A 23,481-nucleotide genomic window follows, 5' to 3' on the forward strand; every position below is an offset into this window, starting at 1 on the left:
ACCACCTCCCTAGGTAACCCATTCCAGTGCTTCACCACCCTCCTAGTGAAACAGTTTTTCCTAATATCCAATCTAGACCTCCCCCACTGCAACCTGAGACCATTGCTCCTTGTTCTGCCATCCGTCACTACTGAAAACAGCCCTTTTTGTGAGCAGCAAATCAAGCTGTACATGGCCCCTGGTCAGTTCCTTCAGCACTTGTACCAAGAAGTTATCCCCAACTTTCTCCAAAGGCTTCCTGGATTGTCTGTGTACTGCTGTATTGGTCTCCCAACAGATGTCATGGTGATTAAAGTCCCCCATGAGAACCGGGCTTGTGATCTGGAAGCTTGTCTTAATTGTGTGAAGAAAGCCTCGTCTATCTCATCCACCTGATCTGACAGTCTGTAGCAGACACCAACTACAACATCACCCCTGTTGCTTCCACCTCTAAACTTAACCCATAGACCAGGGGTGTCCAAACTTTTTTCAAAGAGGACCAGATTTTATGAAGTGAGCATGCATGAGGGCCAACCATTTTGCCTGACATTCTTTGAACCATTAAAATTAAACGCAAATTAACTATTTTATGCAAAGTTTATTGCAAACAGCATACTTTTCATTTTGTCACATGGATGACAAATCTAAACAGGTGTTAAATCACTCTGCCTTTCATATCTGAAGGCCAGATGAAAAAAAAAATCCAGGAAGCTGAAATATATGTCAGGAACATTGTAAAGTACATTACATATTATTGGTAATAAAGATTGTCAAATTTTAAGTTCAAAAAATATAAACAGGAACATAACACCAAGTATACATGTTGTGTCCAAATATATTTATAACTGATTTAGACCAACTGACATTAACTGAGATTTTACAATGTATTCATCTCAATACATATGGATTCGTTGGGGGCCATAAAAGATAGATATTGCCAAATTACCTGTGGGGCCGTATTAAACCGGAACACGGGCCGCAATTGGCCCGCAGGCCGGACTTTGGACATGCCTGCCATAGACTCTCCTCTATATACTGGAGCTCTGAGCAATCATGCTGCTTTCTTACATAGAATGGAACTCCTCCTCCTTTTCTCCCCAGCCTGTTCTTCCTGAACAGTTTATACCCTTCCATGACAGTGCCCCAGTCATGTGAGTCATCCCACCAAGTCTCCGTTATTCCATGAGATACTGCTCATGGAGCAAGAGAGGAGTTGGAGACCCACAGAAAGATACAGAGAAATGGTGTGCACCCACAGGATGTCATGAGCTATTCCCCAAATGACCATGAAGAGATGATATCAAGATGTGAGTGGAGCACCCAGTCACACAGCTTTATGCATGCCATAATTGCACTACATTTTAAAGGTGCAGATTTTCAAGAATATCTATGTAAAGTTAACTCATTCAAATGCAAGTTCACCAGCTTTCTCCCCCTCCTAAAAAAAAAAAAAAAAAAGGTGATCATTGCATAGAAATCTGCCATATTGGCTGTTTAACTACTTTTTACAACTTTCCAAGGTAAGATATTATGTAATCAGGAAACAACAAAATGCACCTAGGTTTTTTCCCTCCCCTGTAGAGGAACCATGCACTCCTCTACATTTATCACATTTCATACACTGCTCAGAAGTAAACCACACCTGAGATATAATTACTGGGGTACAGGGTACTTAAAAGAGTAATTCATAAATAAATAAAATAATAAAATAATTATTATTATCATCATTATTATTATTAATAATAATAATTAAAACTATATGTTGGATCTATTTTAAAATGCATTTTAAAGGACAATCTTGCAGCCCATAAAGCTGGTGGGAAAACCTTCAGTGATAAAGGGAAATTGTTCACTAAATTCCCTATTCTTCCTCCCCTCACTTCTTAGATTTTGACCATCATTAAATGAACTTTGTAAAGCAGAATCTGAATATCCTACCAGTACTAATACAGAATTCCTAGTTAGTTGTTGGGGAAGAAAAAAAATGCAGTTTACATGTAGCTATCATAAATAAATCCCAGATTGCATGTGTTTTGTGCAGGAACAGATAATAGGAAGTCTGTAAAGCCAATCCAGCAGAATTTATGGCATGGCCTTTTGAACTGTAGAATATGACTAGCACTGAGTGAAGCAGGCATATACAGGAAAGTTGGCCTGCTGCAGAAGCCACAGAGTAACACTGTCCAGCTATACTATGGGGAGAGCAAAAGTTGTTATGGGGAAGAGGACTGCACATTAGAAATATCACTGGCCTTTAAACTAAAGCCTTATCTTATCTCTTCTGCTGATCTAAAAGAGAAGAATTCTAAACATTCAGCCAGTTCAGCCTACACTTTTGGCCTAATGAATCTCAAAGTACATCACCAGAAAAGCAAAACTATTTTGCTTCAATAGCATCTGTGTAAGGAGGACTTCTAGTGGCCATAGCAAAGTATTGATCTTCTACACATTTTCAGTTAGGGATCTAGTTTACCAAAATGTATTGTAGCACTAATGAGACTTAGATGCCTATGTTGAAATTAACCTCCAGGTAAATGGCCTATTTTAAGGGCTTACGTGGGAGAAATAGATTCTGATGCCAGTCATCAAACGTGGCTTTTATAACAACAATCGGTTATTAAACAGCTAAACACAAGCACCCACACCAAAAGGCGAGCAACAACACTACTTGCTTTGTAATAAAATTTGCCAGTTCAAGCCCTAATATTGAACTAAATCAATAAAATCAATTAAAAGCTATGATCAGTTCTACTTCACTAGTTAAGAGTTTGTACCAGCAAGACAACATCCCCCTTCTGCTATAAACAAAGTTGCACAGCACTTTTATGTAACCTGTTCTCACTGACATCATTCTTCAAAATGGAAGTGCTTTCTCCACCACACCTCCCCTCCCCCCAGTCCCCCCAAAACACACATTTGCCCAAAATGTTTGGATTGGATCAAATTACTACTGAACTGATAAATTAAAATTGAGCATGTCACATCACATACTAGACTTCACATTACATCTTAACATTTATACCCTTTGATGCTTCTATTTGGCTTGCCCAGTACCACATCCATTCAAGCTAGTACTGTGTATCAGGTTTTTGTTAGCACATTAGTGTAATAAGGTTCAATTTATACTAACATTCCTTTTTATTAAAATGTTGGCTTATACAAGTTTATAAGCTATAACAACTAAAGGTTTTTATTCTGAATATTTTTTTATTTTATACTAAAGATATTAAGAGCAATTAGTCCATGTTTGAGATCTTGTTTACATGATTTTTATTTTATTTTAAATGAAGCTGTGTTTGAGCCAAAAACCACATTTTCATCAAGTAATTTTAGAATGATTTTGTGTGTGTGTGTGTGTGTGTGTGTGTGTGTGTGTTTACTAAATCAGTTTATTGTTTTGGTTTGAGATCTTCAAAACTAATATGTCATTTCAGAAAATATTTCTTGTGACTAACAAACTCGTAACAATAGAGAGAAGGAAAAAGGCTGTACTACTTTCAAGGGCCAATCTAGCTTCCACCAAAAAAATCTATAAATACTGCCACTATAGCCATTTCTTGTATCTTGTCAAAGCTTGCATGTTTACTTTGGGATGGGACCATCTCTCAGAGTGGCTAATGCAATGTGGCTTTTAGACACTACTCAGGCTCACATGCAGCAATTTCTGTGTTTGTGGGGGGGGGGGTGCTTTTTAGTAAATGTGGACTGCAATTTTTTTAAATATAAACGAGTTCAAAATAGTCATGCAATGAGTGTGCATAAGAGAGGTTAATGACAAATTTGAGTGGAAACAGTGATTAGTAAAATGACTTTGCTAGAACATTCTAAAAATGTATACAGTAATAAAGGTTTTATAGAAATTATTTTCTGAGATCATGGGGGCCACCATGTTCCCCCTGATCCCTCAGCCACCTCTGCGCCTGCTGCTGCTCTACCTGCTTGATGAGGCCAATGCCAGGTGCATATGGACAGGGCTTCCCGGCCGGGCAAGGGCTGCTCCTCGTAGGTGGGGAGCGCCGTTTCCCCGGCCCTGCCACGCTGCCATCACTCCCACCCATCCATCCCCCCACAACACAGCACTCTCACATTCCCCTAACTCAGGGGTTCTCAACCTTTTTGGCCCGTGAACACCTGGCTCAATGCAAACATTTCCATGGACCCCCAGTTGCTAATGAAAACTCGCCGTCAATTACATAATTACACCCGAGCCATTTTGCTAGTGCTGCAGCTAGGCAGAATGGTTTAAGTTAACCAGTAAGAAAAGAAATATTAATTTAAATTATAAAACAAACTAAGTGCTTTAGCTTTCTTATGTTAGTTTATCAAACTTCATTTTCACTAAAGTAAAATATTAATTTATGTCCAACACTAAAGGTTCCTGTGTTTTCTTTATTTATGGCAGGGGTAGGGAAACTTTTTTGGGTCAGGGGGCCTCTAACCCACAGAAAAATCGGTTGGAGACCACACATAAGTGAAAAGCAAAAGAAAAAAAAATCCTCCAAAAAACCCCAACTGAAACACTTCACTTGTCTGGTGCTACAGAGAGGACTGAAGTTCAGGGTTTCCCATTGGCCAGATTTACTCTTCTGGGATTCCAGGATTTGTGGATTTTGTGGAGCCCCCCTCCCCGGGCTCTGGTGATGGAAAAAATGGGGGGTTCGGTGTGCAGGACAGAGCTGCCAGCAAGAGGAATGGGGGTGTAGGATCTGGACAAGAGGTGGGCTGCAGGAGGGGTGAAGGAGTGAGGTCTGGATGGGAGGTTGGGTGCAGGAGCAGGCTGGGAGTAGGGTGTCTGGCCAGGGGGAGGGGGCAAGAGCAAGGAAAGGGGCAATGTGTGGCAAAGAGGGAAGGTGCAGGAGTGTTCCCCTTCCCCCTCTCCTGGCTGGGGAAAGAGCAGTGAACCCGCGTGCTGCTGTTCCCACAGCCGGGAGAGGGGGAATGTGCAGCAAGGCTCGGGGCTTTCTTCCCTCCTCCCCAGCAGGAAGCTGGTGTTGGCTCTCCAACTGCGTGGGGTGGGGGGAGCAGGAGGGTGAGGCTGCAGTGCTAACATAGGATCCCTGCTGCAGGGGGAAGGAGGGGAGCTGAGCTTGAGCCGCAGACCATCAGGAAGGCCACCAGGGAGCACCCTCACACTGACTTGGGGGAACATTCACACCTTTTGCTTTCCCCTTCCTCTCCCCCGGTGTATGGGTCTGCTACTGCAATACAAATAAATAATATTATTAAACATCAAGACTCATTTCAAAGAAGAATGTGTTGATAAAAATAATCATTTCAAAATGCTGCTTTTTCTGTCACTGTGCTACAGGTTGAACCGGGACTCTCTGGTCTGGCAACATCTGTGGTCTGGCAAAGATGATGCTTGACCAAAGAGCCCCAGGAGCGGGAGCCAGCCAAGAGAATGCAGGGTTCATGGAGTCATGGCTGGGCAGGGGAACCCTGGCATCAATGGGGCTAGGTGGCATCGGGGAGTCTCCCCCCTCCTGTTGAGGAACCCCAGTGTCAGTGGGGTCAGGCAGCTGGAGAGCCCGAGGCAGCAGGGCAGTGACAGCTGGGGAACCCTGGGAAGCCCCCAGCAGCAAGCAGGGCCAGGTAGCGGCTGGAGAGCTCCGGCTGGGGAACCCCAGCAGTGGGGCCAGGCTGCAGCAGGGGAGTCCTGGCTCCGATTGGGGAACCTCCATGTCAGTGGGGCCAGGTGGCTGGAGAGCCCCTGGCAGTTGGGTCAGCAAATGGCCAGAGAACCCCGGGAAACCTGCAGCAGCAGCAGGTCTGGGGGCAGCCAGGCAGCCCGGGGCTGGGAAACCTCTGGGAACCTCCAGCACAGCTGGGGCACAGCAGGACAGGGAACCTTGGCCAGGCTAGCTTTAGCGGGGCAGTGGCAGGGCACGGAGCCCCAGGGAAGATGAGCCGTAGGAGGGGCAGCCAGCAGGAGAGACTTGATCTTCCCTGGTCTGGCAAATTCCCTAGTCCTAGATGGCTCAGGGTCCGAGGCTACTGGACCAGGGAGGCCCAACCTATATAGTAGAAAGTAACTTTAATAGATCAAAAAGTATTTCACACGGAGGACCCTAACTGTTCTCTACCAGTTCATCTGAAGAAGTGGGTTGGTTAGTCTCTAAGGCGCTGCAGGGCCATTCCTTTTTTTTTTTTTTTTTTTTAAAGTTTCTCCAGGTATAGACTTCCTCAGCTGCCTTCTGATACTCTCTGATGATCAGTTGTGTGCTATTCTTTTAACAGGAAGCTAATCCTATCTTGTAGCTCCACCTAGTGAGTAGAACAGAGACTGCCATGAGGAGATAAAGAATATAGATAAACTTGGAAGGATTCGATTTTTATTGGTAAAGGTCAATGCATGTGTGAATACAGTGAAGTGAACAAACCATCAAAATACTTCCACTGATGGCTGAAATTTACAAAGTAAGAAACATGCTGCTTGTGGAGTTAGGTTTTTAATTATCTTTACTTTGTATATTTTTATATAAGATGTTATTAATGTGTGTGCTCATGGCTATAAAGTACTCTTTTTTATTATCCACATCTCTTTAAACTACTAGGCTGTGTCTAGACTGGCCAGTTTTTCCAGAAAATCAGCCGTTTTTCCGGAAAAACTTGCCAGCTGTCTACACCGGCCGCTTGAATTTCCGCAAAAGCACTGACTTCCTACTGTAAGAAATCAGTGCTGCTTGCGGAAATACTATTCTGCTCCCGTTCAGGCAAAAGTCCCTTTTGTGCAAAGCTTTTGCGCAAAAGGGCCAGTGTAGACAGCTCAGATTTGTTTTCCGCAAAAAAGCTTTTTTTTGCAAAAGCGCGTCTAGATTGGCATGGATGCTTTTCCGCAAAAAGTGATTTTGTGGAAAAGCGTCCGTGCCAATCTAGATGCTCTGTTCCGAAAATGCTTTTAACTGAAAACTTGTCCATTAAAAGCAATTCTGGAAAATCATGCCAATCTAGACGCAGCCCTATTGTCTAACATGTGCCCCATAATTTCCTGCAACAATGAAAATTAAAATCAATAACACAAATATTAAAGCCCGTAATTTTGTAGAAGACTCAGGAAAAAACCTTAGGGCTACGTCTACACTGGCCCCTTTTCCGGAAGGGGCATGTAAATTTCACCAGTCGTCGTAGGGAAATCCGCGGGGGATTTAAATATCCCCCACGGCATTTAAATAAAAATGTCCGCCGCTTTTTTCCGGCTTTTAAAAAAGCCGGAAAAGAGCGTCTACACTGGCCCCAATCCTCCGGAAAAAGTGCCCTTTTCCGGAGGGTCTTATTCCTACTTCAAAGGGCACTTTTTCCGGAGGATCGGGGCCAGTGTAGACGCTCTTTTCCGGCTTTTTTAAAAGCCGGAAAAAAGCGGCGGACATTTTTATTTAAATGCCGCGGGGGATATTTAAATCCCCCGTGGATTTCCCTACGACGACTGGTGAAATTTACATGCCCCTTCTGGAAAAGGGGCCAGTGTAGACGTAGCCTAGATGTTCAAAAATAAACATCTATCTACTGAAATAGAAATTCAGTTCTGAAATGTTTTCATATGGAGATGACTGAAAAGCAATAGCATCATCTATGAGGATGTAACACTATCCCATTTATGTAAATCCCTAGCAGCAAGCCAGGCAAGAAGGAATGTAAGCAATTTCTAGTTAGAAGCTCCACAGTGCACGAGAAAGAAATACTGACCATCTTTATAGGGATAACGGTTTCATATCCTAATACCCTTCCTTGTTCTGTGTTAGGAAACAAAGTAGCTCATTAGGATCAAGGAGGTCTCAGCGTGGCATGAATATAACTACGACAAAGACTTCATTGGGAATAATGAATTATTAATGCTACGATTCCGTCAGGGGTATTTTTAGTCAAAGTTATAGACAGGTCATGGGAAATAAACAAAAAGTCATAGCCTGTGACCTGTCTACAACTTTTACTAAAAGTACCTCTAAGTAAATCTCGGTGGGCCATTGCTGGGGAGAGATAGAGGAGGAGGCACCAGCTGTCAGAGGCCCCTAAGCAGCAGCTGCTCCCGCCACCTCAGAGATCACTGCTCAAATGGTCCCTGGGACCAGCCATACAGGCTGCTGCATAGGTGGTCCCAGAGCCAGCTATCTAGGGCCTACCTGAGCAGCAGCCAGAGCAGCTGGCTCCAGAGTCAGGTGTTTGGGCAGCTCTGCGGTCAGACACACTGGCTGCTGCAGAGATCATGGAGATCACACAAAGTCATGGAATCTGTGACTTCTGCTGTTTCCATGACAAAGAGCCCTAATCATTATTATATTAGCATTGTTTGTATTAAAATAATGCCAAAGAGCCCCAGTCAAGTTTGCCATTGTACAGACAAACAGTGAGAAATAGTCTGTGCTGTAAAGAGTTTATAGACCTAGTGCTTGTCGACACTGATGCACAGCACCCTGATAGAATACAAATATTCAGGCCTGTCTGTAAAGCCTATAATTTTTAAGAATTTAGGTTTATTCTTACAATTTAGCTGGCTACAGGGTTATAAAAACCAAGAATCAAAATCATAGTCTGCCTGTACATATGAGCCATCTCTCACAGGGACAGTCTGAGGACTTGTTCTTTGGCTAAGTCAAACCATCAGAAGCAACCATAAGCTGGGAACCATGCTGTCATATCCACACATTCCAACAAGTTACTCTAAGTCAAGTAATACCAGGCTGTTAAGAAGGCAATGCAATCTGACACCTCCAGGTAAAGAAAAGATTCTACAGGTTGAACCTCCCTGGTCCAGTATCCTTGGGACCTGACTGGTCCCAGATGAAGGATTTTGCTGGACCAAGGGAGGTGATTTTTGGCCCCCCATTGCCAGCCCTACCCCCTGTCTTGTCCCCCCGCCCCTCCCTGGCTCCCCCGGGCAGCCTAGCCAGGTCATGTGCTGGGATTCTTGTCTCCCTTGTCCCTCCCCCACCTCCTTCGCAGCCCAGCTGGGCAGTGCACCAGCTTTCCCAGCCCCCCCAGGCATCCCAGCTGCGCCATGCACCAGACTACTGCCACCCCCTGCATCTCACTGGGATCCCGCCTGCCCCCTGCAGTCATTGGGCTCCTGCCTCCCCATTCCCTGCAGCAGGCCAGGACACACTGATCCTAGAACATGCATGGTCCGTCCGAGAATCCCAGTTTATACATGTGCAGCCTGTACAATGTTTCAAGAAAACTTAGTTTGATAGCTTTCTGTCTGGCAAGAAATTACTTATAAATAGTTGTCATTGGAAGATCCTCATTTCTGTATTGTTTTATCTGTATAGTATCTACTTCTCTATGGTTTTTATATGTATGGTCGGTTCTTTGATTGTTTTGGTCTGTTACATAATTAATTTTGCTAGGCATAAATCAATTAAGATGCTGAGTCATGACTGGTCAGAGAATTATGTTACAATATGTTAGGATTGGTCAACAGAGAGGTTTTCAAACTCCGGGTCACAGATTGTAACGGCAAGCCACTAGCTAGCCATAAAACAATGTGTTTCCCTGCACCTACACAAGTACCGAGGATCACAGCACTCATTGACTATAGATTGCTGTTCCTGGCAATGGGAATGGGAATTGTGGGAAGCCCTTGTAGGATGTTCTATTTTTTATCTTATAGTGTCTAGATGGAATTCAAAGACAAAAATACTTTAAAAAACACCAAAGTGACATGAGCACAAATGGCTAGTAAAAATGTGTGTATATTTGGAAACACTATATTTTGATCTTTAAAGAGCTCTTTCAATAGTTTTCATTGGTGACAATCACTTATATGCACTAATAGTCACTGTGGGGCACGGATCACTTGCTGGAGGATTCTCTGCATCTTGGGGTCCTTAAACCATTTGAGGACTTCAATATCTGAGATATAGGTGAGAGGATTATTCCAGGAGTGGGTGGGTGAGATTCTGTGGCCTGCATTGTGCAGACTAGATGATCATAATGGTCCCTTCTGACCTTAAAGTCTACGAGTCTATGAGTCTCCTGGGGCTCTAAATCGAAGTAGCACGTCCACATTAGGAGAGCCTGCCTCGGATTAATTTTGAGGATTCCCTGTAGTGTAGATGTGCTATTTTGAAATATGCTACATTGGGGTATTTCTTCCGGAATAGCTTATTTTGAAATAAGTGTGCAGTGTAGACATTCTCTGGGAGAGCAAAGTGGCAATTTTGAACATAAGAACATAAGAACGGCCGTACTGGGTCAGACCATAGGTCCATCTAGCCCAGTATCCTGTCTGCCAACAGTGGCCAGCACCAGGTGCCCCACAGAGGGTAGACCAAAGACAATGATAAAGCGATTTGTCTCCTGCCATCCCTCTCCAGCCTCTGACAAACAAAGGCCAAGTACACCATTTTATCCCCTGGCTAATAGCCTTTTATGGACCTAATCTCCATGAAATTATTTAGCTTCTCTTTAAACTCTATTATAGTCCAAGCCTTCACAGCCTCCTCTGGCAAGGAGTTCCACAGGTTGACTACATGCTGTGTGAAGAACTTTCTTTTATTAGTTTTAAACCTGCTCCCCATTAATTTCATTTGGTGTCCTCTAGTTCTTCTATTTAGGGAACTAATAAATAACTTTTCTTTATCAGCTCTCTCCACACCACTCATGATTTTATATACCTCTACCATATCCCCCCTCAGTCGCCTCTTTTCTAAACTGAAAAGTCCCAGTCTCTTTAACCTCTCCTCATATGGGACCCATTCCAAACCACTAATCATTTTAGTTGCCCTTTTCTGAACCCTTTCCAAGGCCAAAATATCTTTTTTGAGGTGAGGAGACCATATCTGTACACAGTATTCAAGATGTGGGCGTACCATAGTTTTATACAGGGGCAGTAAGATATACTGGGTCTTATTTTCTATCCCTTTCTTAATAATTCCTAGCATCCTATTTGCCTTTTTGACCACCGCTGCACACTGCATGGAAGTTTTCAGAGAACTGTCCACGATAACTCCAAGATCTCTTTCCTGATTTGTCATAGCCAAATTAGCCCTCATCATACTGTACGTATAGTTGGGGTTATTTTTCCCAATGTGCATTACTTTACACTTATCCACATTAAATTTCATTTGCCATTTTGTTGCCCAATCACTCAGTTTGGTGAGATCTTCTTGGAGTCCCTCACAGTCTGCTTCTGTCTTGACTATCCTTAACAGTTTGGTATCATCTGAAAACTTTACCACCTCACTGCTTACCCCTTTCTCCAGATCATTTATGAATAAGTTGAACAGGATTGGTCTTAGAACTGACCCTTGGGGGACACCACTCGTTACCCCTCTCAATTCTGAAAATTTACCATTTATTCCCACCCTTTCTTTCCTGTCTTTTAACCAGTTCTCAATCCATTAAAGGACCTTCCCTCTTATCCCATGGCCATGTAATTTACACAAGAGCCTTCGGTAAGGGACCTTGTCAAAGGCTTTCTGAAAATCTAAGTATACTATATCTACTGGATCCCCCTTGTCCGCATGTTTGTTAACCCCTTCAAAGAACTCTAAGGGTATGTCTACACTACCCTGCTAGTTCGAACTAGCGGGGTAATGTAGGCATACCGCACTTGCAAATGAAGCCCGGGATTTGAATTTCCCGGGCTTCATTTGCATAAGTGGGGCGCCGCCATTTTTAAAACCCCGCTCGTTCGAACCCCGTGCAGCGCGGCTACACGGGGCACGAACTAGGTAGTTCGAACTAGGCTTCCTAGTTCGTGAAATGAGGAGTAATGGTAGTTCGAACTAGGAAGCCTAGTTCGAACTACCTAGTTCGTGCCCCGTGTAGCCGCGCTGCACGGGGTTCGAACGAGCGGGGTTTTAAAAATGGCGCGCCCCGCTTATGCAAATGAAGCCCGGGAAATTCATATCCTGGGCTTCATTTGCAAGTGCAGTATGCCTACATTACCCCGCTAGTTTGAACTAGCGGGGTAGTGTAGACATACCCTAATAGATTAGTAAGACAGGATTTCCCTTTACAGAAACCATGCTGACTTTTGTCCAACAAATTATGTTCTTCTACATGCTTCACAATTTTATTCTTTACTATTGTTTCAACTAATTTGCCCGGTACTGAAGTTAGACTTACCGGTCTGTAGTTGCCCGGATCGCCTCTACAGCCCTTTTTAAATATTGGTGTCACGTTGGCTACCTTCCAGTCATTAGGTACGGAAGCCAATTTAAAGGATAGGTTACAAACCACAGATAATAGTTCAGCAATTTCCCATTTGAGTTCTTTTAGAACCCTTGGATGAATGCCATCCGGTCCAGGAGATTTGTTAACATTACGTTTTTCTATTTGTTCCAAAACCTCCTTGTGACGTAGTGGGGGTACCTGGCTGGTTTCTATGCTGCTGGCTCTGGGGTAACCCCCACTGGCTGCCGTGGGGACCACGACCCAGCAAAACAGGATGAGTCACTATGCAAACCAGTGGCCAGACACCCCCCATGGAGAGGAACAAAGGAAGGTGGATGCTGCCTTGGCTGGGGGGCAGGGCTGGAAGTTGGGGAGTTGGTTGCTGGCTGTCGGAGGGCATGGAGGAGAGCCTAGGAGAAGGGGCTGGAGTTTAGGGGCCCAGTCTCCCCCATCTCAAGGGGGCCTGAGGCATCCTAGCCCAGTTCCTGTGACCAGACTACATCTGTGCTGCGCTGTGCTGGAGGAGCAATAAATCACCCTCAATTCCACTGGCTGGTGCAGTCTGTTTGTGCCATTTCGGGGTGCAGGAGACGGGGAACCCCCAACGCGCCGTCACACTGGTGTCAGAAGTGGGATGCACTGCACCCCGTGGATGGAGCTTCCAGCGGCAAGCGACAAGGCGCAGTAGAAGCAAGAGCCCTGGAGCCAGGCGTGCTGGAGACAGAGCGAAGCGGTTCCTAGGAATCGTGGGGCGCTGCAGCACTAGACTGGTGAGTCTGCACCGAGGGGCCCAGCGGGCAGATGGCCTACGCCCGACTCTTGAAGGCAGAGCTGGTGGGGCTGTGCAGAGAGAGGGGCTTGCCTGTGCAGAAAGCAACCAAGGCCCAGCTGATTGCCCAGCTGGAAGAGAATGACCAGCCACAGGGCCAGGATCTTGTCCCCAGGGGGAGCAGCCAGACCCCCCCCGAGAGTGTGTCAGGCTCAGAGAGGGGGAGGAGCGCTGGAACCCAACGGAGAGATGAGACAGCGTCTCCCGGGAGGCCTGCAAGTAGCCCATCTAGGGCAGGGGCCAGCCCAGCGGAGCTGCGGCGCCTGGAGATCCAGCTGCGGATCAGGGAATTGGAAGTAGAGGATCGAGAGAAGGACCGCCAGGACCGAGAGAGGGACCGCCAGGACCGAGAGAGGGAGCGCCAAGATCGAGAGAGGCAGCGGCAGCATGAGCTGGCCATGGCAGAGCGGAGAACCGGCGGGGCACCGGCTGCGCCAAGTGCGGATGGGCCCCAGGGTCCCAGGACTGCCAGACGCTTGGAGAGGCTCGTGGTGGCCCAACTGAAGGACATGGGTGACATAGATGGGTTCCTCAGTGCCTTTGAGAGGGCCTGTGGACTGCAACGGGTCCCCCCAGCTGACTGGCTGCAGGAGCTCATCCCCGCACTGAACCAGGAGGCGGCCGGAGTGCTCAGTCAGCTGGAGGACCTACAGCCAGGGGATTACAACCGAGTCAAGGAGGCCCTGCTGCACAAGTTCGGGCTGACCCCCGAGATGTACAGGAAGAAGTTCCGGGGGGTACAGAAAGGGCCACGGGAGACCTATGTGGACCTGGCCTCCCGCCTGGCGCAATACTGCCGCAAGTGGGTGTCTGGAGCCGGAGCCCAGACCGCAGAGGAGCTGCTCAAGCTGGTCATGATGGAGCAGTTCTATGAAGCGTGCCCACCCAAACTGAGGCTGTGGCTCAAGGACCGGAGACCAGAGAACCCCCAGGAGGCCGGGAGACTGGCGGATGAGTTCACGGAGAGCCGGTCCGGGTGTGAACGGGAGTCCCGGAGAGAGAGGGAACCGCGCAGAGATCGGATCTCGGCTGAGCGATGGAGGGAGTCAACTACGGGGCGAGACCAAGGAACAGGTCGTCTGTGCCCCAGAGAACCAGCCAGGGCCTGGACAGAGACAGCCCAAAGCCTAACTTGCCATCGCTGTGGGCAAAAAGGCCACAAGAGGGCTCAGTGCACCAGGTCCCAGGACCGGGGACTTTCCAGGGTTAACTGGCTGGGGCGGGAGGAAGGGCAGGCTGCCCCAGAGGCAGGGGCTGGCAGGCAAACCTCAGCTCAGAGAGAGGGGAAGGATGCTCAGTGCACCTCCCCTGGGAGGTCTGATTCTCAGGAGGTGGATTTCTCCGTGTACCGGGTGGGGGCAGGACGGCCCCTGCGGAGCGAGTGCCTCATACCCCTGGAGGTGGATGGTAGGAAGGTGACGGGCTTCTGGGACACGGGGGCAGAGGTGACTCTGGCCCGATCCGACATAGTGGCCCCGGAGCGGATACTACCCCACGCGCAGCTGACCCTGAAGGGCATAGATGGGTCTCCGTTTAAGGTGCCTGTAGCCCGGGTGCATCTGAAATGGGGGGCGAAGGAAGGCCTCAAGGAAGTGGGGGTGCACCCGCACTTGCCCACCGAGGTGCTGATGGGGAATGACCTAGAGGAGTGGCCCCATGAATCCCAGCGGGCTCTAGTCACTACCTGGAGCCAGAGCCAGCGGGGGGCTGACAACGTGGGTCCAGGGAAGGACTCCTGGCAGCATCCTCAGGGTCCCATCCCAGTGGACACGGGGTCCAGCCAGGCTGGGACTCCGGACCTAGGCAGAGGTGGGGGACAGGTCCCGATCCCTGCCTCAGCAGCTGAATTCCAGGCTGAGGTGCAGGCAGACCCCTCCTTGCAGAGGCTGAGGGACCAGGCTGGCCTCCATGCAGCTCAGCCCCGGGGGAGAGGTGGCCAGGAGAGATTCCTGCGGGAGCGTGGGCTCCTGTTCCGTGAGTGGCTCCCCCCCAGGAAGGCGAGGGCATGGAGGGTAGAACGGCAGCTGGTCGTCCCCCGAAAGTATCGCCTCAAGCTGCTGTATTTGGCCCACGACGTCCCCGTTGGGGGCCACCGGGGGATCCGGAGCACCCGGCTGAAGCTGCTCCAGCACTTCTATTGGCCGGGAATCTTTACAGCCGTGCAGCGGTACTGCCGGTCCTGTGACTCCTGCCAGAGGGGCGGGAAGGCCCAAGACAGGAGGAAAGCGGCTTGGGGGTCTCTACCCCAGATAGAGGACCCTCTGGGCTTGCTGAGAGAGTTATGGGAGGGGAAGACCTCCCTGGATGGAGCATCGGGGGTGGAAGCCGCCCTGGCTGTCCAGAGAAGGCTCGCTGGGCTCATGGCCCCAGCCCGAGAGACCCTGGCCAGAGATCAAGGCCAGCGGAAGGGTGGGTGTGACCCCGAGGACAGGCCTGTGCCAGTCGCCCTGGAGCGGGGCGGCGAGTGGACAGAGGGAAGCCAGCTCATGTGGGGCCTTGCCACGGCCGGTCTGAGTCAAGGGGAGCACCCATGTCCCCGGGGCGGGTTCCCACGCAGAGGACCCGAACTTCCCTAGGTCACGAGCGGAGTGACCCTGCTCAGTTCGCTCTCGGAGGGGGGAGAACTGTGACGTAGTGGGGGTACCTGGCTGGTTTCTATGCTGCTGGCTCTGGGGTAACCCCCACTGGCTGCCGTGGGGACCACGACCCAGCAAAACAGGATGAGTCACTATGCAAACCAGTGGCCAGACACCCCCCATGGAGAGGAACAAAGGAAGGTGGATGCTGCCTTGGCTGGGGGGCAGGGCTGGAAGTTGGGGAGTTGGTTGCTGGCTGTCGGAGGGCATGGAGGAGAGCCTAGGAGAAGGGGCTGGAGTTTAGGGGCCCAGTCTCCCCCATCTCAAGGGGGCCTGAGGCATCCTAGCCCAGTTCCTGTGACCAGACTACATCTGTGCTGCGCTGTGCTGGAGGAGCAATAAATCACCCTCAATTCCACTGGCTGGTGCAGTCTGTTTGTGCCATTTCGGGGTGCAGGAGACGGGGAACCCCCAACGCGCCGTCACACTCCTCTAATGACACTTCAATCCGGGACAGTTCCTCAGATTCATCACCCACAAAGGACGGTGCAGATTTGAGAATCTCTCCAATGTCCTCAGCCGTGAAGACTGAAGCAAAGAAATCATTTAGTTTCTCCGCAATGTCTTTATCGTACTTGATTGCTCCTTTTATAACTCGATCATCTAGGGGACCCACAGGTTTTTTAGTAGGCTTCCTGCTTCTAATGTACTTAAAAAACATTTTGTTATTTCTTTTTGAGTTTTTGGCTGGCTGTTCCTCAAAATCTTTTTTTGCTTTTCTTATTACATTTTTACACTTGATTTGACAGTGTTTATGTTCCTTTCTATTTATCTCACTAGGATTGGACTTCCACTTCTTAAAAGATACCTTTTTGTCTCTCACTGCTTCTTTTACATGGTGATTAAGCCACTATGACTCTTTTTTAGGTCTCTTGCTATGTTTTTTAATTTGGGGTATACATTTAAGTTGGGCCTCTATTATGGTGTCTTTAAAAAGTTTCCATGCAGCTTGCAGGGATTTGGCTCTAGTCATTGTGCCTTTGAATTTCTGTTTAACTAACCTCCTCATTTTTGTGTAATTCCCCTTTTTGAAATTAAATGCCAGGGTGCTGGACTGCTGAGGTGTTCTTCCCACCACAGGAATGTTGAAAGTTATTATATTATGGTCACTATTCCCAAGCTGTCCTGTAACAGTTATTTCCTGGACCTGATCCTGCGCTCCACTCAGGACTAAATCGAGAATTGCCTCTCCCCTTGTGGGTTCCTGCACCAGCTGCTCCAAGAAGCTGTCATTTAAGCCATTGAGAAATTTTATCTCTGCTTCTCTTCCTGAGGTGACATGTATCCAGTCAATATGGGGGTAATTAAAGTCCCCCGTTATTATAGAGTTCTTTATTTTGGTAGCCTCTCTAATCTCCCTGACCATTTCAATGTCAGTATCGCTGTCCTGGTCAGGTGGTCGGTAATATATCCCTACTGATAATTTCTTATTATTGGAGCATGGAATTACTATCCATAGTGATTCTACTGAACATGTTGATTCACTTAATATTTTTATTTCATTTGATTCTACATTATCTTTCACATACAGTGCCACTCTGCCACCCACCCAGCCTGCTCTATCCTTTTGATATATTTTATATCCCGGTATGATTGTGTCCCACAGATTTTCCTCATTCCATCAGGTGTCAGTGATGCCTATTATGTCAATCTCCTCATTTAATACTAGGTACTCTAGTTCACCCATCTTATTAGTCAGACTCCTAGCATTTGTGTAGAAGCACTTTAAAAATTTGCCACTGCTTATTTGTCTGCCCTTCCCTGAAGCATTGGATTCCTTTATATATGGTTGTTTGTCTGCTCTGGCCCATAGTTTGCCCTCTCCCCTCCTCTCTTTCTGACTACAGCTTAGAGAATCTCAATCAATGTATTCTCCTCTAAGAGAAGTCTCCCTCCGATTTACGTGCATCTCCGCACCAATCGGCTTTCCCCCATCTCTTAGTTTAAAAACTGCTCTACGGCCTTTTCAATGTTTAGTGCCAGCAGTCTGGTTCCACCCTGATTTAGGTGGAGCCCATCCTTCCTGTATAGGCTCCCCCTCTCCCAAAAGTGTCCCCAGTTCCTAATAAATCCAAACTCCTCTTCCCTACACCATCATCTCATCCACGCATTGAGACTCTGAAGCTCTGCCTGCCTACCTGGCCCTGCGCGTGGAACTGGAAGCATTTCCGAGAATGCTAACATAGAGGTCCTGGATTTCAGTCTCTATGGGTATGTCTACACTACCCCGCTAGTTCGAACTAGCGGGGTAATGTATGCATACCGCACTTGCTAATGAAGCCCGGGATTTGAATTTCCCGGGCTTCATTAGCATAAGCGGGGAGCCGCCATTTTTAAATCCCCGCTGCTTCGAACCCCGTGTAGCGCGGCTACACGGGGCTCGAACTAGGTAGTTCGGACTAGGGTCCTATTCCGAACTACCGTTACTCCTCGTGAAACGAGGTGTACCGGTAGTTCGGAATAGGCACCCTAGTCCGAACTACCTAGTTCGAGCCCCGTGTAGCCGCGCTACACGGGGTTCGAAGCAGCGGGGATTTAAAAATGGCGGCTCCCCGCTTATGCTAATGAAGCCCGGGAAATTCAAATCCCGGGCTTCATTAGCAAGTGCGGTATGCATACATTACCCTCCTAGTTCGAACTAGGAGGGTAGTGTAGACATACCCTTTCCTAGCAGCCTAAATTTGGCCTCCAGGACATCTCTCCTACCCTTCCCTACGTCATTGGTACCTACATGTACCACGACCACAGGCTGCTCCCCAGCACTACACATAAGTCTATCTAGATGCCTTGAGAGATCCACAACCTTCGCACCAGGCAGGCAAGTGACCATACGGTTCTCCCGGTCATCACAAACCCAACTATCTATGTTTCTAACGATCGAATCACCCACTATTAACACTTGCCTCTTCCTAACTGGCATTCCCTCCCCCTCAGAGGTATCCTCAGTGCGAGAGGATACCGCAACATCCTCTGGGAGGAGGGTCTCAACTACGGGATGGTTTCCCTCTGCTCCCTTTGAATGCTCTGTTCCCTTGAGACTTTCATCCTCCTTAGGAGCACTGGGGCTCTCAGACTGGAGGTGGGACAGTACTACAGTGTCTTGGAAAGACTCATCAACATATCTCTCTACCTCCCTTAGCTCCTCCAGTTCAGCCACCCTGGCCTCCAAAGCCCGAACTCGGTCTCTGAGAGTCAGGATCTCCTTGCAACGGGTGCACACATATGCCACCTGCCCACAGGGCAGGTAATTATACATGTTACACTCGACGCAATAAACAGGAAAGCCCCCACTCTGCTGCTGGGTTTCTGTCTCCATTTTTCTAATGAATAAGTTTAAGTATAAACTGGGATTCTTTTTAAACCTCTGGAATATAGATTATTCTAAGAGTTATGTTTTAAAGAAGGCCAGAAGTCACTAGTGCCCTCCAAACTCCCTGTTAGCTGTTCCTGTTCGCAAGCTCCCTGGTCGCTGAGTCACAGGCTTATATAGCTCTGGTAGCCCCTCCCCCTGACTGAGGCTCATTAACAGAGGCTTCTAGATTTCAAACCTTTTAGAAGCTCCTTCAAACAAACCAACCAACCAACCAAACAGACAAACACAAGCTCAGCACACAGCAAATAATTCCCCACACACAAACACACACTCCAGACAGCCACTTACCACAAGGGTCCCATTTTTACTCCTCTTTTACCTGGAGAACTCCCTCTCCAGACTCCCTGTTAGCTGTTCCTGTTCGCAAGCCCATAATTTTGGCTTATGAAACAACATGGGCTGGGATTTACAAAGGAGCTAGTGGAAGTTGGATACCTCCCACTTGAAACTATAACTGCCATATGTGCTTTTGAAAATTCTAAGTACATTTGAAAAGTAAATTAATGGTATAAATTGATATTTTCAGCGTAGCCCAGACCTACCTGACAGTTTAAAATAATGGTAAAGCAAATCTGAAGATAGGACCAAAATCTAATGTCATTTACATCAGTGTAAGTCCATTGGAATCAGCAAAGTGGCATTGTGAAGGAGACAGCAGAAAGTGACTGGGTGTTTTTTGTTCTCTTGAGCAATAAAAAAAGAGCAATTTCACTATCCCCAGTGATATTTTTTAAGTTTAACACCAACCAACAGATGGCAGTCAAGAGTCAAGTGTAAAAAGCACAAACTGAAAGGGAACTTTGTAACCAGGAAAATTTTATACTTGCATCCAGGATTTTTTCAGAGTGGCTGGGAAAAGAAAAATCTAACAGAAAAAAATAGATTACAGTTTCCATTTACCGTTACAAATAGCCTTTCTCCTCAGATGGCCACCAGCCTACATTTCAAGGAACTTTTGCAGACCCCAAGATAATCAGGCACTGCTGAGCTCTACTGGTGACTTAAAAGAACAACCCAGAAAGTGGGTTGAGGGAGAAGACGCCTAAATTCCCTGGAGTTGGATGAACCTGAAGACTTCTTTGTTTGGACACAGGTTTGGGATTTAGCTAGAATGTAATCTCACATACATTATGGAATAATAATCATTAAAATACATGTACTGAAATAGTATATGACTGTCAAGAGGGGATTGAAAGAAGGCACAAACAACTTGCTCTTATTTTTACAGCCTAAGGAGGGAGTACCAGAGTTTAGATCTCTTCTTGGCTAGTCTCTTCTTGATGCAGCCAGCCTCCTGCTGCAGCTTATACAACAGGAATGGGATCCCAGAGAGTTAAATTTCTGGGTTAGACTTATGGGGCAATCAAGGACTTCAGCCTGCAGTATTCTGATGTATTCTGACACAAACCTGTTCCAACTTTATCAAATTCTTTTGATAGCCCATTCACAGAGCACTACCAAATGCTCTAGTTCTCTGGATGCCTACTATAAACATATTTGGAAGCTGCAAATACTCATTGAATGTTTATATCTATTTAGCTGAGAAGACACAATTATATAGCTGTATGCAAGAGACTAGCAACTTTGTCCCACACTAATACAGAGGTCCATCACTGTTGCTTGCTAATCAGTAATTGTAACAGTCATTTTCTACACTGTTATTTCTTTGAAAGCCTATATACAGCAGGATAAATAGCTGCTCTCCCAGACTGGTTGCAACACATTTTACATTGTCTTTAAGAACACATTTCCTTACCATTTAACTACCTCAAATTGTTAGGTGGAGTAATGCAAGACATAACTAATTACCAATATTATGTGTAAAATTCTCATGAACATCTATACTGCAAAAACATTTTACTATTATGCTGTCAAAATACAATGCTGAGGGTTGTGAAATACCTCACTCATTTATCACACTACTGCCATGGAGCTACAGGTTTCAGGATTTGGCAATTCTGCCTCCACATGACTGACACTGAACAGAAAGCTAACTCCAATGTTGCACCATGGTCATGTATGCAAAGTGACCCAATGATCTGATGGTTTTCTATTGACCTGAGGCCTGTTCCTTCTTCTGTAGGAAGACTGCAGGGGACTGGACTTGATGACCTCTCGAGGTCCCTTCCAGTCCTAGTATTCTATGATTCTAGACTGTGCTCTCAGATGGGCTCACTCAAAAGGTATTGTAATAGTGGCACATGTGACAATGCAGACCGTTATGCTTGCACATCAGATCAGCTTTAAAGGAAAAGAAGTTTCTTTCGAGAAGCAGTTTGTTCCAAAGAAACCATAGGTTATGGCTGCTGAGGGTTTCAGTCTGCTAGTTACACTCTATTTACATGTAAAAAGATTCACTGACCATGGATACATCTATAAGTAAAATTTGGAGGCAATTTTGAACTGAACGATGTTGCTTTAAAAAGTAACGAGTGGTCCTGTGGCACCTTAGGCTATGTCTAGACTGCAAACCTCTTTCGAAAAAGCGCGTCTAGACTACAATACGCGGATTGGAAAATCGATCCGCTTTTTCGAAAAAGAGCGTCCTGACTGCTGGACGCTCTTTCGAAATTAAAAGCCACCCGGAACCGCTTCTTCCAGGGCATGGGGGCAGCATTTCCTTCCGGGTGCTGCTGCCTGCCCTTTGCAGAGACGCATGGTTAAAGGGACGCCCCTGAACACCCGTTGCTCTGCTCCTGCAGCTGCCTTTGCTGTCCCTCTAGGAGGTAAGCAAGGCATTGCAGTGCTGGTTTGGAGTGCTCAGCTTCCTGGGACACCCCAGCAGGTTTTTTGTATGGAGTTTTTTCTGTTTTAGACCCGTTTTTTCGGCATGGAGCCAGAGCTGCCCCTGGGCAGGCGATGGCCCCACACCATCATATTGCAAGTGTTGCTGCATCTGCATGACACAGTCATGAGGCTACTTCCCCATCTGGACCCAGACCAGAGGTTCGAAGGGATCATCCGTCATGCAGCCCCACTGCCCTTGACTCCAAACTTCTTTGTGGACAGGCGTTTTTGGAGGCTTGACACCAGCTCTGACTGGTGGGACCGGCTCGTTATGCAGCTCTGGGATGACCAAGAGTGACTATGCAACTTCCAGATGTGAAAGACCACTTTCCAGGAGCTGTGTACCTGGCTCGCCCCTGCTCTGCAACGGCAAGACACCCACCTGCGGCCCGCTATCCCCGTGGAAAAGAGGGTCGCCATTGCCCTCTGGAAGCTGGCAACCCCTGACAGCTACCGCTCCTTGGGACACCAATTTGGAGTGGGCAGGTCTACTGTTGGATACATCCTGATGGAGGTAAGTCATTGTCTGGGGACAGTCACAGTTTGGGGTGGAGGGAAAGGAGACTGTCAGGAAGGGCAAAGTGGAGTGGGAGTGGGAGGGAGCTCCTCCACTCACCCTGAATTGTTGGGGGGGGAGTTCTGAGGAGGGGATTCCCGGGGTGTTTGAGAGGGAAGGTGGGTGGTGGGTTCTCCTCCTAAGAGATAAGGTGCCCCTTCTAACATTTTGTTGTCTGTCTCTTTCTGCAGGTGGTGAGGGCCATCAATTCAGAGCTGCTCAACAGGCTCATCTGTCTAGAAGATCTGGACAGTGTCATGGCCGGCTTTGCTGCCCTTGGCTTCCCGAATTGTGGAGGAGCGCTCGATGGGACACACATTCCAATCCGTGCATTGCCCCATCGAGCAGTCCAATTCGTTAACAGAAAGGGCTACTTTTCTATGGTCCTCCAGGCCCTGGTCGACCATCGTGGCCAGTTTTCTGACATTTGTGTTGGGTGGTCAGGGCGGGCTCATGATGCCTGCATCTTCAGGAACTCATACCTCTACCGGAGGCTTCAGGCAGGAACATTTTTCCCGCATCACGACTTTGCGGTTGGGGATGTGCACATGCCTATGTGCATGGTGGCTGATGCCGCCTACCCCCTGATGCCATGGCTGATGAAGCCCTACACCAGCCACCTGGATGCGAGCAAGGAGCAGTTTAATGCTCACCTTAACCGGGCTCGCAACCAAGTGGAATGTGCGTTCGGACGTTTAAAAAGGAGATTCCAGTGCTTGCTCACACGGCTAGACATGGGGGAGAGCAACATCCCTGAGGTGGTGGCCGCATGTTGTGTTCTCCACAACCTGGTGGAGAGGAAAGGGGAGGCCTTCCTACCAGGGTGGGGTACAGGTGCTGATGGTCAGGAGAGGCACTTTGCCCAGCCCCAGACAGCTGCTATCCGCCAGGCTCACCGGTCTGCTGTTTGCATACGGGAGGCCCTATGGGATCAATTCTCAATTGGAGGCCACTGACTCTACTGAGGGGCTTCTGCCTGGGGACTGGGCCCTGGCCCAATAGAAGCTTCCCTCCACAACCCATCTCCTGACTCTGTTTGGAGAAATAATAAACACCAGGGTTTGCCTCAAAATAATAAGTTCTGTTTTATTTTTTTAAATATCACTCACTGGAAAATAGTATAACTGTTGCAAACATAAAAAAGCTTTTGTTCATTTTTCATGTAGAAAATATACTTTCATGCCAAACTATGTACAATAAACATTTT

This window comes from Pelodiscus sinensis, chromosome 1, assembly GCF_052426305.1.
Source record: "Pelodiscus sinensis isolate ZL-2025 chromosome 1, ASM5242630v1, whole genome shotgun sequence".
In the NCBI taxonomy this organism is placed as follows: domain Eukaryota; kingdom Metazoa; phylum Chordata; order Testudines; family Trionychidae; genus Pelodiscus; species Pelodiscus sinensis.